At 44.9% G+C, this 13,854-nt stretch overlaps 1 pseudogene; it reads right to left on the bottom strand.

The window, feature by feature from the left end:
• Positions 1-13,854, bottom strand: part of LOC142209930 (uncharacterized) — a 520,021-nt pseudogene that overhangs the window by 281,364 nt on the left and 224,803 nt on the right.

Below are 13,854 nucleotides of genomic sequence, written 5' to 3'. Positions count from 1 at the left end.
CAGACTTTGAAAGCCTTATTGACTTCTCCTCCAATTCTGGCTTATCCTGACTACAGCCATCCTTTCCGTCTCTATACAGATGCCAGCTATCAAGGCCTAGGAGCTGTACTGTCACAAGTCCAGGACAACAAAGAGAGAGTTATCGCTTATGCCAGCCGAAGCTTGAGAGGTGCTGAGAAGAACGATCACAATTACAGTTCGTTCAAGTTAGAGCTACTTGCTGTTGTGTGGGCCGTCACAGAGAAATTCAAAGACTACCTTGCGGTTACACCATTTACCGTTTACACAGACAACAATCCTCTAGCTCACCTAAACACAGCACGGCTAGGTGCTCTCGAACAGAGATGGGCTTCCAGATTGGCGAACTATTATTTCAACCTCAAATACCGCAGTGGTAAGACCAACGTAAACGCTGATGCGTTATCCCGTTTGCCTATAGCAGAGGAACCTCCTGAAGAAGACATGTGGGAAGATGTTGAGATGCCTCCCTTCTATCAGAAGTTTGCTACGCAGGACGTCATTGCTGCTACACAGCCTGAAGAAGGTCCTCAAGAGAAATCTGACCCACTTCAAGAACTATCTAGATGGCAAACCCTCCAGAAAGAATCTCGTGTCATAGGTGAAATCTATGATTACCTAATCACTGGAAGAATACCTGTCAGACTCAGAAGACGGTATACGGATACTGAGCTCAAACGCCTATGGAGGCAGCGCAAAAGACTTTTCATCCAGAAAGGCTTGATTCTGCGCAACACCTTAGATCCTGTTTCCGGTGAGAGGTTGCACCAAATTCCCATTCCTAGGCGGGATGCCAAGATCATTCTTGATGCCTACCACGATCAATCTGGACACTTTGGAGTGCAGAAAACTGAAGCCACCATACGCCAACGCTTCTATTGGATTGGAATGTGTGCTGACATTGAGAGTTGGTGTAGTGAATGCCCAGCCTGCAACCTTACAAAGACTGGTAAGAAGGATGCTAGAGCACCACTACATCCCATCCATACTCAGAGACCAAACGAACTAGTTGCTCTTGACCATGTGAAGTTGGCCCCGACTCATTCAGGCTACTCATATGCCCTTACCATGGTGGACCACTACTCCAAGTGGGTTGTCGTTGTGCCAGTTAAAGACCTCACCGCACGTACCACAGCCATCACATTCTACCGCGAATATGTGAGACACTACGGGTGTCCTGAAGCAGTCCTAACTGACAGAGGACCTGCATTCGAGTCACAGCTTTTCCAAGAACTATGCCAGTTCCATGAATGCAAAAAGCTGAGAACAACTGCCTACCATCCCCAAGGGAATGGACTTTGTGAGAAGGTTAACCAGATCTTCATCAACATGCTGAGAACGGCATCTGTCACCAAACAAGCAGAATGGCCTCAACTACTTGATGAATTAGTGGAGATCTACAATAACACTACCCACTGTTCTACAGGCTATTCACCATACTTCTTAATGTTTGGAAGACAAGGTCAACTTCCAAAAGACCGTGCTTTAGGAATTCAGATACCAGATGTGATCAACCCTCTGCCAAAGACTGATTGGGTTCTAGAACATCAGCGCCGAATGCAAGAAGCGCAAGAGATAGTCGACTGTCGCATGAAGGAAGCTCACAGACGACAAGAAGAGAACTACAACCAAAGAGCTAATGCTACACCTTTACACATTGGTGACAAAGTATGGTTAAAGAAGTACCACAGAACTGGAAAACTTGATTCCCTTTGGGAAACAGAGCCATACACCATTACAGCAATTCCCTATCCAGAGTCCGATGTTTATGAAGTAAAGAAACCAGGCATGGCTCCACAAACAGTGCATCGGAACCATATCAAATTGTGCACCAGAGAGGACTCACTGAGGATGTCAGCACCACCACAAGCTACAACTGTCTACCAACCAGTTCCTGTGATGGCAACTCCTCCAAGACAGCCTTCTATAGATGAATCGATCTTCAGATCTCAATTTCTTATCCCTGGCTTTTACCAGTTTGTCCCTGTTCCAGTTCCTATCCCGACTCATGTTCCGGTTCCAATTGTTGCCCCGGAACCAACACAAGAGGGAATGCCGGACTCCAGTGTTGCTGCTCCAATTGCTGCTCCTGAACCAACACAAGATGAAATTCCGGACTCCAGTGTTGCTGCTCCTGAATCAACACCAGATGAAATTCCGGACTCCAGTGTTGCTGCTCCAATTGCTGCTCCTGAACCAGCACAAGATGGAGTTCCAGTTTCCAGTGTTCCTACGCAAGTAGAAGACCAAGTGCTGAGGCGATCAGAGCGAAGTACCAAGGGAACTCTACCAGCTCGCTATAGAGACTGAGCAACCATATCCTTTCATGTATATATACTTTGCCTCTTTCATATACCTATGTTCTTATTAATTAGTTAGTTAACAACCGTTTAAGCCTCCGTACCTGGGTAATCCCAAGCATTTTGTTATGTTCTTGTTTTGCATTACATATTTCTTTACAGCCTATGGACTACTGAGGACTGTATTTTTGCCACATGGTGCCTACCCTGAGCCTTTCCATGGACAATGCCCTATTGCTGAAAGAGACTCTACTCACCTATTGGCATTATGTTTCCACTGTTTATTATGTTTTGGTTTTGCATATAATCACGGGGTATCGTTCTTGTACATAAGTCATGTCACATTGTTGTTTGCCATTATTCTGTTTATTGTTCCTCAGGTATCCAGCCCTACTACCTGTGCGCATCCCATCTCTCTAGGTTCCTCCGCGCTGGTTAGTCGCCGAGGACGGCTCTTTTCTTAGTGGGGGTGTATGTAATGTCCCGGTACTGCTAGTCCAATTCGCTCTACTGCAGACCGAGATAGCATGGACATTTTCATATAAGGTAAATATTTTCCTCCCCCTTCATTCCTTCTATATATTTCTATTCTTCCAGAGCCAGCACACAGGGGGTCTATTAATGCGCCATCTTGTGGATGTTTTTTGTGAACTGCACCTGCCTATACTTTGCCATTGTAATTTGAGTTGTTACTGTAAAGGGAGTGTCCATTATGATTAGCTGACCTCCAGGACCAATCAGGCTCCCTTGACTGGCCTGGAGGGAGAGTTGAGTGACCACCCTCTCTAGAGGGGGTTGGGGACGTTTTTGGCTGATTTCTTTTGTGTGGGGCTACAAGTCTAAGACATGATACAGCTAGCAGACTGAGCACATGGAGCACGGATGATGGCTGCCCACTATCAGGGTACACCAAGCAGAGATGCCTTCTCCTCTGTCCTCAAGGCCCTTCTCAGAGAGTGTTTTCCTCTGAAGCTCTAATCTTACAAGCGCTGAAGTTGATGGACTTGTCTTATCCGTACATCTGGGACCTCACACGTATATCTCTATCCAAGTAAGTCTTTGGGACAAATCTATCGTTAAGAAACCCATAGCTAGTCTGGCAGAAATTGAGGGTATCCCGCTGCCAAATTGTATCTCCTCTTCTATATACGTGTACCCAGTTTGTTGAGGACTAACCCCCTGGATACAGGCCATCTTTACAAGTATATACAAGTTAACTGCCAAGCAACTACTATCCAAAGCATTCTGCCCCATCCTCTGCTAATTGGACACTACCTACAAAGATCGCTGTATTGTATGTGAAGAAGTCCTCCATATGTACATGTGTATTACTTTGTCCTGCTAGTAAAAAAAAGGAAAAGCAACGATTACCCCCGAAGCCTGGTTGTCTGTTGTCATTGTCAGATATCACGCAGGGGAGGGTAGTCGGGGACATCAAAAGGGAGATTTGGTGCACATTCGGGACCCAGGGACTCCCTGCAAGCCGGCCACATCGGATATATTACCGTGATACCAGCCCTGGCCCCTCCTGAGTGTTGCACTACCAAGATGCTCGTCCAGGCCCTCATAATCTCCCGTTTAGAATACTGCAACACCCTTCTCCATGGACTCCCAGCAAACACCCTCGCCCCCCTCCAGTCCACCTTAAACTGTGCTGCTCGCTTAATCCACCTAACCCCCCCCCCCTAATCTTCATTGGCTGCTCCCCTCTGCCAGTCCCTCCACTGGCTACCTATAGCCCAGCAAATTGAGTTCAAGCTATTAACGTTAACATTCAAAGCGATCCACAACCTGTCCCCTCCATATATCTCTGACCTCATCCACAACCTGTCCACACGTAACCTCACATCCTCCAATGACCTCCTACTCCGCTCTGCTCTCATCCGTTCCTCACACAACCGCCTCCAAGATTTCTCCTGTGCATCCCCCATACTCTGGAACTCCCTACCAAGACACATAAGACTGATCCCCACAATCACAGGATTCAAGAAGGCCCTGAAGGCTCACCTATTCAGGAAGGCCTACAACTTCCAATAACACTATCACCACACCACCATCTGAACTGTCTCCCCCTCTCCTTCTGTGTCTACCCCCTTCCCCCATAGATTGTAATCTCTCGCGGGCAGGGCCCTCTACCCCACCGTACTAGTCGGTCACTGTTAGTATTATATCTACCTGTATATTTTGTGTATTGTATGTAAACCCCCAAATGTAAAGCACCATGGAATTAATGGTGCTATATAAATAAACAATAATAATGGTTATGTTAAGGGGGTATAACATAAGAATATCCCACTAGTAAAGCTAGGGGGAATTATATTATACCTGTATGTGACAATCAAAGAGCAAAAGTACAGTATGCTCTTTGATTGACAGAAGGGGGGGAAATAGGGACTGAATCACCCCTCCCCCCCCCCCCAGGGTCGCATACAGGTTGTGCACAGGAACAGAGAAAATGCTTCTCTGTCTCTCTGTCTCTGTGCAGGCTGCTCCTCCTCCCCCTTTCCTGTTTCACTAATGCTTTCTGAGACAGGAGGGGGGGACAATTTAAAGTCCTGTATCTCAGGACTCGTTTGGGCTATGAAGATAATTTTAGATTCATTTTAAAGATGAGAATCTCTTAAAGATCTTAATAACAGATTTTTAGCGCATTGCTGTTAAAAACTCTGTCGGGAATTGAGATCTTCAATGAGATCTCAATCTCCAATAGCGTTTTCAACAGTGAATCCCTTTGGCACAGTAAAGATTAACATGAAGAACTTGATATCATTTTACAGATGAGACTCTCACCTTTAAAATGAATCTAAAATTATCTTTATAGTCCAAACAAGTCCAGCGATATGGGTATTAGAAGTAAGGACGTAGCAGCTACGTCCTCAGCTAGGCAAGTGACACGCTGGGAGGATGTAGAGCTACGTCCTTGGAAAGAAAAGGGCTAGACCCATGATGGCGAACCTATGACACGCGTGCCAGAGAGGGCACAAAGAGCCATCTCACTTGACACGCTCACCATTGCCCGTATCGCTCACTAACAGGGAATCTGGGAAAGATCCCTTCTTTCAACTGTATGTGCAGAGTGTGACCTCTGCCCCAATACAGGCGTGATGACCTAAGTCAAAAGGAGGAGCATGTTTAGCGGCTCTTCATGGGACTTGAGGTAAGTATAATTGTGTGTGTCTGCTCTGTGTGTGTGGGGAGAGGTGGCTACTGTGGAGCATTTAATACTGTGTGGAGAGGGGGGCCACTGTGGAGCATTTAATACTGTGTGGGGAGGGGGGCCACTGTGGAGCATTTAATACTGTGTGGGGAGGGGGGCCACTGTGGAGCATTTAATACTGTGTGGGGAGGGGCTACTGTGGAGCATATAATACTGTGTGTGAGCCACTGTGGGGCAGATTGTATAGTGTGGGGAAGACTGTGGGGCAGATTGTACTGTGTGGGGAAGACTGTGGGGCAGATTGTACTGTGTGAGGAAGAATGTGGGGCAAATTGTACTGTGTGGGTCCCCCTCACTATTTATATCACACAGTATTTGTTTTATAGCAGACATAATATTACTACAGGACGTAATTACATTGCACGGTCACTATAAAACAGATCCTGTGCAATGTAAATAGTGAACATTAATTGTTCAAAAGTACCAAATGCAAAGACTTTTACCTTTCAGTACAAGCTCTGTAAAGCCCCATTCACATGACTGTAATTTGTGGATACGTAACTGTCTGCAATTGTGGATCCGCAGAGTAGTAAGGTTAAATTGCCGTGTTGACACCTTGCAATAATTTAGTGGGTTTTGGGTTGCAGTTTGGTCACTCGGTCTCAAAATGGTTCGCCATCACTGGTCTAGACGCTACCGCAATCCCTCAGGGCTGTGCCAGTCACTTACATTGGCTGCCTATCCATTATAGAATACAATATAATCTTATCACCTTCATCCACAAGGCTCTCCACAATGCAGCACCTCCCTACATTTCCTCCCTCATCTCCGTCTACCAACCCGTGTTCTCCGTTCACTCAATGACCTAACACTTACATCCTCTATTATCAGAACTTCGCACGCTCGTATACAAGACTTCTCCCTAGCTGCACCACTTCTCTGGAATGCTCTACCCCGGACAATCAGATTAACTCCCAATTTCTACAGCTTCAAGTGCAAAGTAAAGACACATCTTTTCAGACAGGCCTATCACAATTTCTAATGTAAACTCTTCTGTACCATCATTAGAATCCCTAATATGAACCCTTCTCTGTTTCAGCTCCCACATATCCCCACATGATATGATGCCATTTCAGACTAACTTTATATGTCCAGGCACCATCTGCACATTAAAGGACACGACTGGTGACAGCTCATACAGTTTTATGTTTGTGTAATGACAGTAACCTCTATTACAGAATTGTCTGACTATTGTATAAGCAATGCCGCCCCTGCTACCTCATGTGTCACCCCCTCTACCTCATAGATTCTAAGCTCTTGCGAGCAGGGCCCTTAGTCCCATTGTGTGAAGTGACTACTTCTTTGTAATGTATCTTTACTAGAGATGAGCAAACACTGTTCGGATCAGCCAATCCGAACAGCACGCTCCCATAGAAATGAATGGAAGCACCTGGCACGTACGCTTTGACGGCGGCCGGTCGCTGTAACCAGGCGCCCTCATGTGTGGCAGCCTTTGTTTCAGCTGCTACAAACTAAACTGATCTTTCTCTCTCCTTTCCTATCTTACACTCCTTGTCTATCACTATAAGGAACATTAGTATGCTGGATCTGCTGGACTAATATTGCTGGACTGAAATTGCGGCAGAACACTTTTTCAAAGGAATCTTTTGAGCCTTTGTTTGTGCGGGACAATGCCTTCACACACACAGGGGAGGCTTGTGTACACAAAGCAGGCTTTGTTACAGCTTATGGCTGCAGACATGCCACAGGACAGCAAGCATGGTCTCATCATCCCACATGAGCTAAGAAGAAAACTCAGGCGATTTAGGAAACGTGGACGGCGGGCCGGTGTGTCAAAACAGGCAAGGAAAAATCGCAACAAGCATGTGATTCCAGCTATCATGGGGAATGTGAGATCAATTGTGAATAAGATGGATGAACTGACAGCACTGACCAGACATCAACAGGAGTTTCGTGAGTGCAGTATGATGGTTTGTACAGAGACTTGGCTTACTGAAATCACTCCGGACACACTCGCCTCCTTGGCGGGCTTCAAGCTTCTTCGTGCGGACAGGACGCTGGAGAGTGGTAAGCGCAAGGGAGGAGGGATCTCAATATTTGTGAATGAGAGATGGTGTAATCCAGGACATGTTGTAGTTAAGAAACAATTGTGTGGAAAGGATATTGAACTGCTAGCCGTGAGCATGAGACCTTATTACCTGCCAAGGGAACTATCACATGTTATCGTACTAGCTGCCTATATACCCCCCTCTGCAAAAACTGATGCTGCCTGTGAAGTCCTCTATGCTGCTATAAGCGAGCTGCAATCATCTCACCCCCATGCCCTGCTCCTAGTGTCGGGAGATTTCAACCACGTCTCCCCAGCATCCACTTTACCAGGCTTCACCCAGTATGTATCCTGCCATACAAGAGACAACAAAACACTGGACTTGCTCTTTGCCAATGTAAGGGATGCATATAACTCATGTGCCCTACCACCCCTAGGCAGATCAGATCACAACCTGGTACATCTGCGACCCACATACATTCCACTGGTGCGCAGAGAACCAGCGGTTACCCGTACAGTGAAGATTTGGTCAGAGGGAAGTGTCGAGTCTCTAAAGGACTGTTTTAATATAACTTTATGGGAAGTATTTCAAGACTCATTTCCAGAGGACATTGAGGGGCTCACACAGTGCATAACAGACTACATTAATTTCTGCGTGGACAGCACGGTACCAACTAGCAAGGTGAGGTGTTTCTCCAATAACAAACCATGGATCAACTCTGAAATTAAAACCCTCCTCAAGCAGAAAAAAAAATCTTTAGGTCTGGGGACAGAAATGCCCTGGGGGAGATGCAAAAACAGCTAAGACAATTGATCAGAGAAGGGAAAGCCAACTACAGGCGGAAGATGGAACTACAGATGGGGGAGGGTAGAGTCTCAAAGGTCTGGGACAGCCTGAAGGTGATATCCGGACACAAACAAAAGACAGCTCATCAGATAGAAGGTGAAAGGAAGTGGCTTAATGAGCTTAATCTATTCTTCAATAGATTTGACTCCAAACCAACTCCCCCCTCACAAGCAACCCCCCTCCCCCCCACACACCAAGACCCAACCCCCACTGACTGGCAGTAAATTGCAATCCGAATGCCTGATCCTCAAGGAGTCTCTGGTGTGTCGGGAAATCAAGAGGATTAAAGCAGACAAGGCCGGCGGACCCGATGGGATAAGCGCAAGAGTTCTGAAAATGTGCAGTGACCAGCTGTGTGGTATTATTACGCACATGTACAATATGAGTCTAAAGCTGGGAGTGGTACCTCAACTGTGGAAAACATCTTGTGTGGTACCAGTCCCAAAGAAACCCAACCCAATGGACTACAATGACTACCGACCTGTAGCACTGACATCCCACCTGATGAAGGTCCTAGAGAGACTGGTTCTGACACACCTACGCCCTCTAGTGTGCTCCGCTCTGGACCCCCTCCAGTTTGCCTATCGGCTGGGCATTGGGGTAGATGACGCCATTATCCACCTTCTTCATAGAGCTCTCTCTCACCTGGAGAAACCCGGGAACACTGTGAGAATAATGTTCTTTGAATTCTCCAGTGCTTTCAACACCATTCAGCCAGAGCTACTGAGGGAGAAGTTGAACCTTGGTGGAGTGGACCATCACCTGTCCAACTGGATACTAGACTACCTGACAAACCGCCCTCAGTATGTGAGAGCCCAGGACTGTGTGTCTGACACTGTGATCTGTAGTACGGTGGCACCACAAGGTACAGTTCTTGCCCCATTCCTCTTCACACTGTATACTGCTGACTTTAGGCACAACTCATCCAGCTGTTACTTACAGAAGTACTCTGATGACTCTGCTATAGTCGGCCTTATCACTGATGGCGACGATAGGGAATACAGAGACTTAAACCGGGATTTTGTTGAATGGTGCCAGCAGAACCATCTCAGGATTAATGCTGGGAAGACCAAGGAGATGGTGGTGGACTTTGGGAAATGGAGGAGTGCTCCAACCCTGGTGGAGATCCAGGGGACATGCATTGAGATAGTCAGGACCTATAAGTATCTGGGCGTGATCCTCAATAATAAACTAGACTGGGCTGATCACCTGGAGGCGCTGCACAGAAAGGGCCACAGCAGACTCTACCTGCTCAGGAGGCTGAGGGCCTTCGGAGTCCAGGGGACACTTCTTAGGCCCTTTTTCAACTCGGTGGTTGCTTCAGCTATCTTTTTTGGTGTAGCCTGCTGGGGGAGCAGTATATCAACCAGGGACAGAAATAGACTTGACAGGCTGATCAGGAGGGCTAGCTCTGTCCTGGGGAGCCCCTTGGACCCAGTACAGGTGGTGGGTGACAGGATACTGTCTGTGGTGACCTCCATGCAGGAGAACAAATCCCACCCCATGTATGAGACCTTGATGGGACTTGGCAGCACTGTAAGTGACCGTCTGCTTCACCCCAAGTGTGAGAAGGAGCGCTATCGCAAGTCCTTCCTTCCAACCGCGATCAGGCTGTATAATCTACATCAGACCAAGCGAAGATCACTCCGCACAGAGAACTAAATGACTATGAATGTCTTCCTTCTTTCTTCTCTGTTCCCTAGCTGCTATGGACTCCTAGGATATCTTTCTCAGCATTTGTGTGTCTACTATTTCTGTAATATATTACTGTGTATTATCCTGTATCTGTATTACTATGCAGCTGTAACATACTGAAATTTCCCCACTGTGGGACTATTAAAGGATTATCTTATCTTAACCCCCCGCGTGCCGGCCGCTTCCATTAATTTCTATGGGAACGTGCTGTGAGCGTGCTGTTCCGAACAGTGTTCGCTCATCTCTAATCTTTATGTCTGTACTTGAACCCCACAAATTGTACAGTGCTGCGGAATATGTTGGCGCTGTATCCCATAAATAAAATCTATTATTATTATCCCTGTGGCAACTATAGTGAATGAATGAATCTGATTTCTTAACCCCTTCCCCGACGGCATATTTCGATTTTCGTTTTTGACTCCCCTCCTTCCAGACCCCATAACTTTTTTATTTCTCCACTCTCAGAGCCATATGACGTCTTAATGTTTGCGGAACAAATTGTTCTTCATGATGCCGCCATTAATTATTCTATATAACGTACTGGGAAGCTGGAAAAAAAAGTCAGAATGAGGTGGATCTGAAGAAAAGGTGCATTCGTGCGACTTTCTTACGGGCTTCGTTTTTACGGCGTTCACTGTGCAGCCTAAATGACATGTCACCTGTATTCCATATTTCAGTACGATTCCAGAGATACCAAATTTATATGGTTTTATTTACATTTCAACCCCTTAACAACCTGTAACTTTTTTATACTTCCGTGAATAGGGATGCATAAGGTGTCTTAAATTATATGATTTTGGGGAATAACTTTTGCTTTGATCACTTTTTATTACGATTTTTATCAGAGGCAAAACTGGCGGTTTGGCACTTTTGACTTTTTGTCCCGCTATAGCGTTTATCGTACGGGACAAATACTTTTATAGATTTCTAGCGCATGAGTTTACAGACACAGGGATAACTAATGTCTATGTGTTTCACAGTATTTAAGTACTTTTATATGCATTCTAGGGAAGGGGGGTGATTTGAACTTTTAATATATTTAAACATACAGTCCTATGAAAAAGTTTGGGCACCCCTATTAATCTTAATCATTTTTAGTTCTAAATATTTTGGTGTTTGCAACAGCCATTTCAGTTTGATATATCTAATAACTGATGGACACAGTAATATTTCAGGATTGAAATGAGGTTTATTGTACTAACAGAAAATGCGCAATATGCATTAAACCAAAATTTGACCGGTGCAAAAGTATGGGCACCCTTATCATTTTATTGATTTGAATACTCCTAACTACTTTTTACTGACTTACTGAAGCACAAAATTGGTTTTGTAACCTCACTGAGCTTTGAACTTCATAGCCAGGTGTATCCAATCATGAGAAAAGGTATTTAAGGTGGCCAATTGCAAGTTGTTCTACTATTTGACTCTCCTCTGAAGAGTGGCATCATGGGCTACTCAAAACAACTCTCAAATGATCTGAAAACAAAGATTGTTCAACATAGTTGTTCAGCGGAAGGATACAAAACGCTGTCTCAGAGATTTAACCTGTCAGTTTCCACTGTGAGGAACATAGTAAGGAAATGGAAGACCACAGGGACAGTTCTTGTTAAGCCCAGAAGTGGCAGGCCAAGAAAAATATCAGAAAGGCAGAGAAGAAGAATGGTGAGAACAGTCAAGGACAATCCACAGACCACCTCCAAAGAGCTGCAGCATCATCTTGCTGCAGATGGTGTCACTGCATCGGTCAACTATACAGCGCACTTTGCACAAATAGAAGCTGTATGGGAGAGTGATGAGAAAGAAGCCGTTTCTGCACGTACGCCACAAATAGAGTTGCCTGAGGTATGAAAAAGCACATTTGGACAAGGCAGCTTCATTTTGGAAACAAAAATTGAGTTGTTTGGTTATAAAAAAAGGCGTTATGCATGGCGTCCAAAAAGAAACAGCATTCCAAGAAAAACACATGCTACCCACTGTAAAATTTGGTGGAGGTTCCATCATGCTTTGGGGCTGTGTGGCCAATGCCGGCATCGGGAATCTTGTTAAAGTTGAGAGTCGCATGGATTCCACTCAGTATCAGCGGATTCTTGAGAATAATGTTCAAGAATCAGTGACGAAGTTGAAGTTACGCCGGGGATGGATATTTCAGCAAGACAATGATCCAAAACACCGCTCCAAATCCTCAGGCATTCATGCAGAGGAACAATTACAATGTTCTGGAATGGCCATCCCAGTCCCCAGACCTGAATATCATTGAACATCTGTGGGATGATTTGAAGCGGGCTGTCCATGCTCGGCGACCATCTAACTTAACTGAACTTGAATTGTTTGTCCAAAATACCTTCATCCAGGATCCAGGAACTGATTAAAAGCTACAGGAAGCGACTAGAGGCTGTTATCTTTGCAAAAGGAGGATGTACTAAATATTAATGTCACTTTTCTGTTGAGGTGCCCATACTTTTGCACCGGTCAAATTTTGGTTTAATGCATATTGCACATTTTCTGTTAGTACAATAAACCTCATTTCAATCCTGAAATATTACTGTGTCCATCAGTTATTAGATATATCAAACTGAAATGGCTGTTGCAAATACCAAAATATTTAGAACTAAAAATGATTAAGATTAATAGGGGTGCCCAAACTTTTTCATAGGACTGTATATATATATTTTTTTTTTTTTACTTTTTTAAAAACTTTTTTTTGCATTTCATATACCCCCTTGCGGTCTTGAACACCAGGGGATCTGATCACTAATGCAATGCAGAAGAATGCTAATCCTTTGTATGACATCCCGGGGAGCCTTCACAAGGCTCCTTGCTGTCATGGCAACATGACACCGGCTCCGGACCTTGTATCGGGTGTCGGCGATCACAGGGAAAATGGTGGCGCCCATGCGTCGCCAGAAAAATGGCGCCTTGGTCAGCTTTGACCGTGGCGCCGGAGTGGTTAACGCCCGCGATCGGTGTTGGCAACGACCGGGGGCATTAGTGCTGGGTATCTACTGTCGGGAAGGGGTTAAAGGAGTTCCCTCTACCAGCCTGAAGCCTAGCTGTAGCCTTCTGGACTGCCATGTACATAGTCCTATTATGCCTAATAAACTGAATATCAGTGTTACAGAAGTATTACACTGTATTATACAAGTGATCAAGGCATCTCAGGTTTGTCCCCTAGGGGGACTAAAGAAAAATGTAAATCATGTAAAAACAAAAGTTTAATAAAATGTTGAATGTGCCCCAAAGAGATAAAAACTACAGCTTGTCCTGCAAAATATATGCCCTGTGTAAAGCTTGATCGATTGAAAAATTAAAAAGTTGTAGCATTTAGAATATGACGCCGCAGAAAGAAAATATTTATTTTACAAAAATGTTTCTATCATGCAAGATTAATAAAACATGAAAATCACCATATAAATTATACACTTCACCCCTGCAAAGAGTTTCTATGTACTGCCCGTTTTTGCGTGGGTTTCCTCCCAGACTCCAAAGACATACTGATAAGGGGAAAAAAGATATAAATTAATCCCCTTATTGTGCCTTTCTCTACATGCGTTTTCGTTGAGACTCATGTCTCAGTCGTATAGACTCAAGTTATGGGTTATTAGCGGCCCGAATGTTTTCCCTATTTTGTGTTCTTACAGTTTGCACTGCTATATATCTGACTTACTAGAGAAATTGTTCTGCCCTGTTTATACGACATTGTTACCTTTTTCTTTGTATAAATTGTTTAGCCTGCTCACTTTCACCTTGTGATGTGACGTGAGCACAATTT

Source organism: Leptodactylus fuscus, chromosome 6, assembly GCF_031893055.1.
Source record: "Leptodactylus fuscus isolate aLepFus1 chromosome 6, aLepFus1.hap2, whole genome shotgun sequence".
NCBI classification, from domain to species: Eukaryota; Metazoa; Chordata; class Amphibia; order Anura; family Leptodactylidae; genus Leptodactylus; species Leptodactylus fuscus.
Note: the sequence above shows the minus strand (reverse complement) of the source record. Positions and strands in the feature narration are given on the sequence as shown.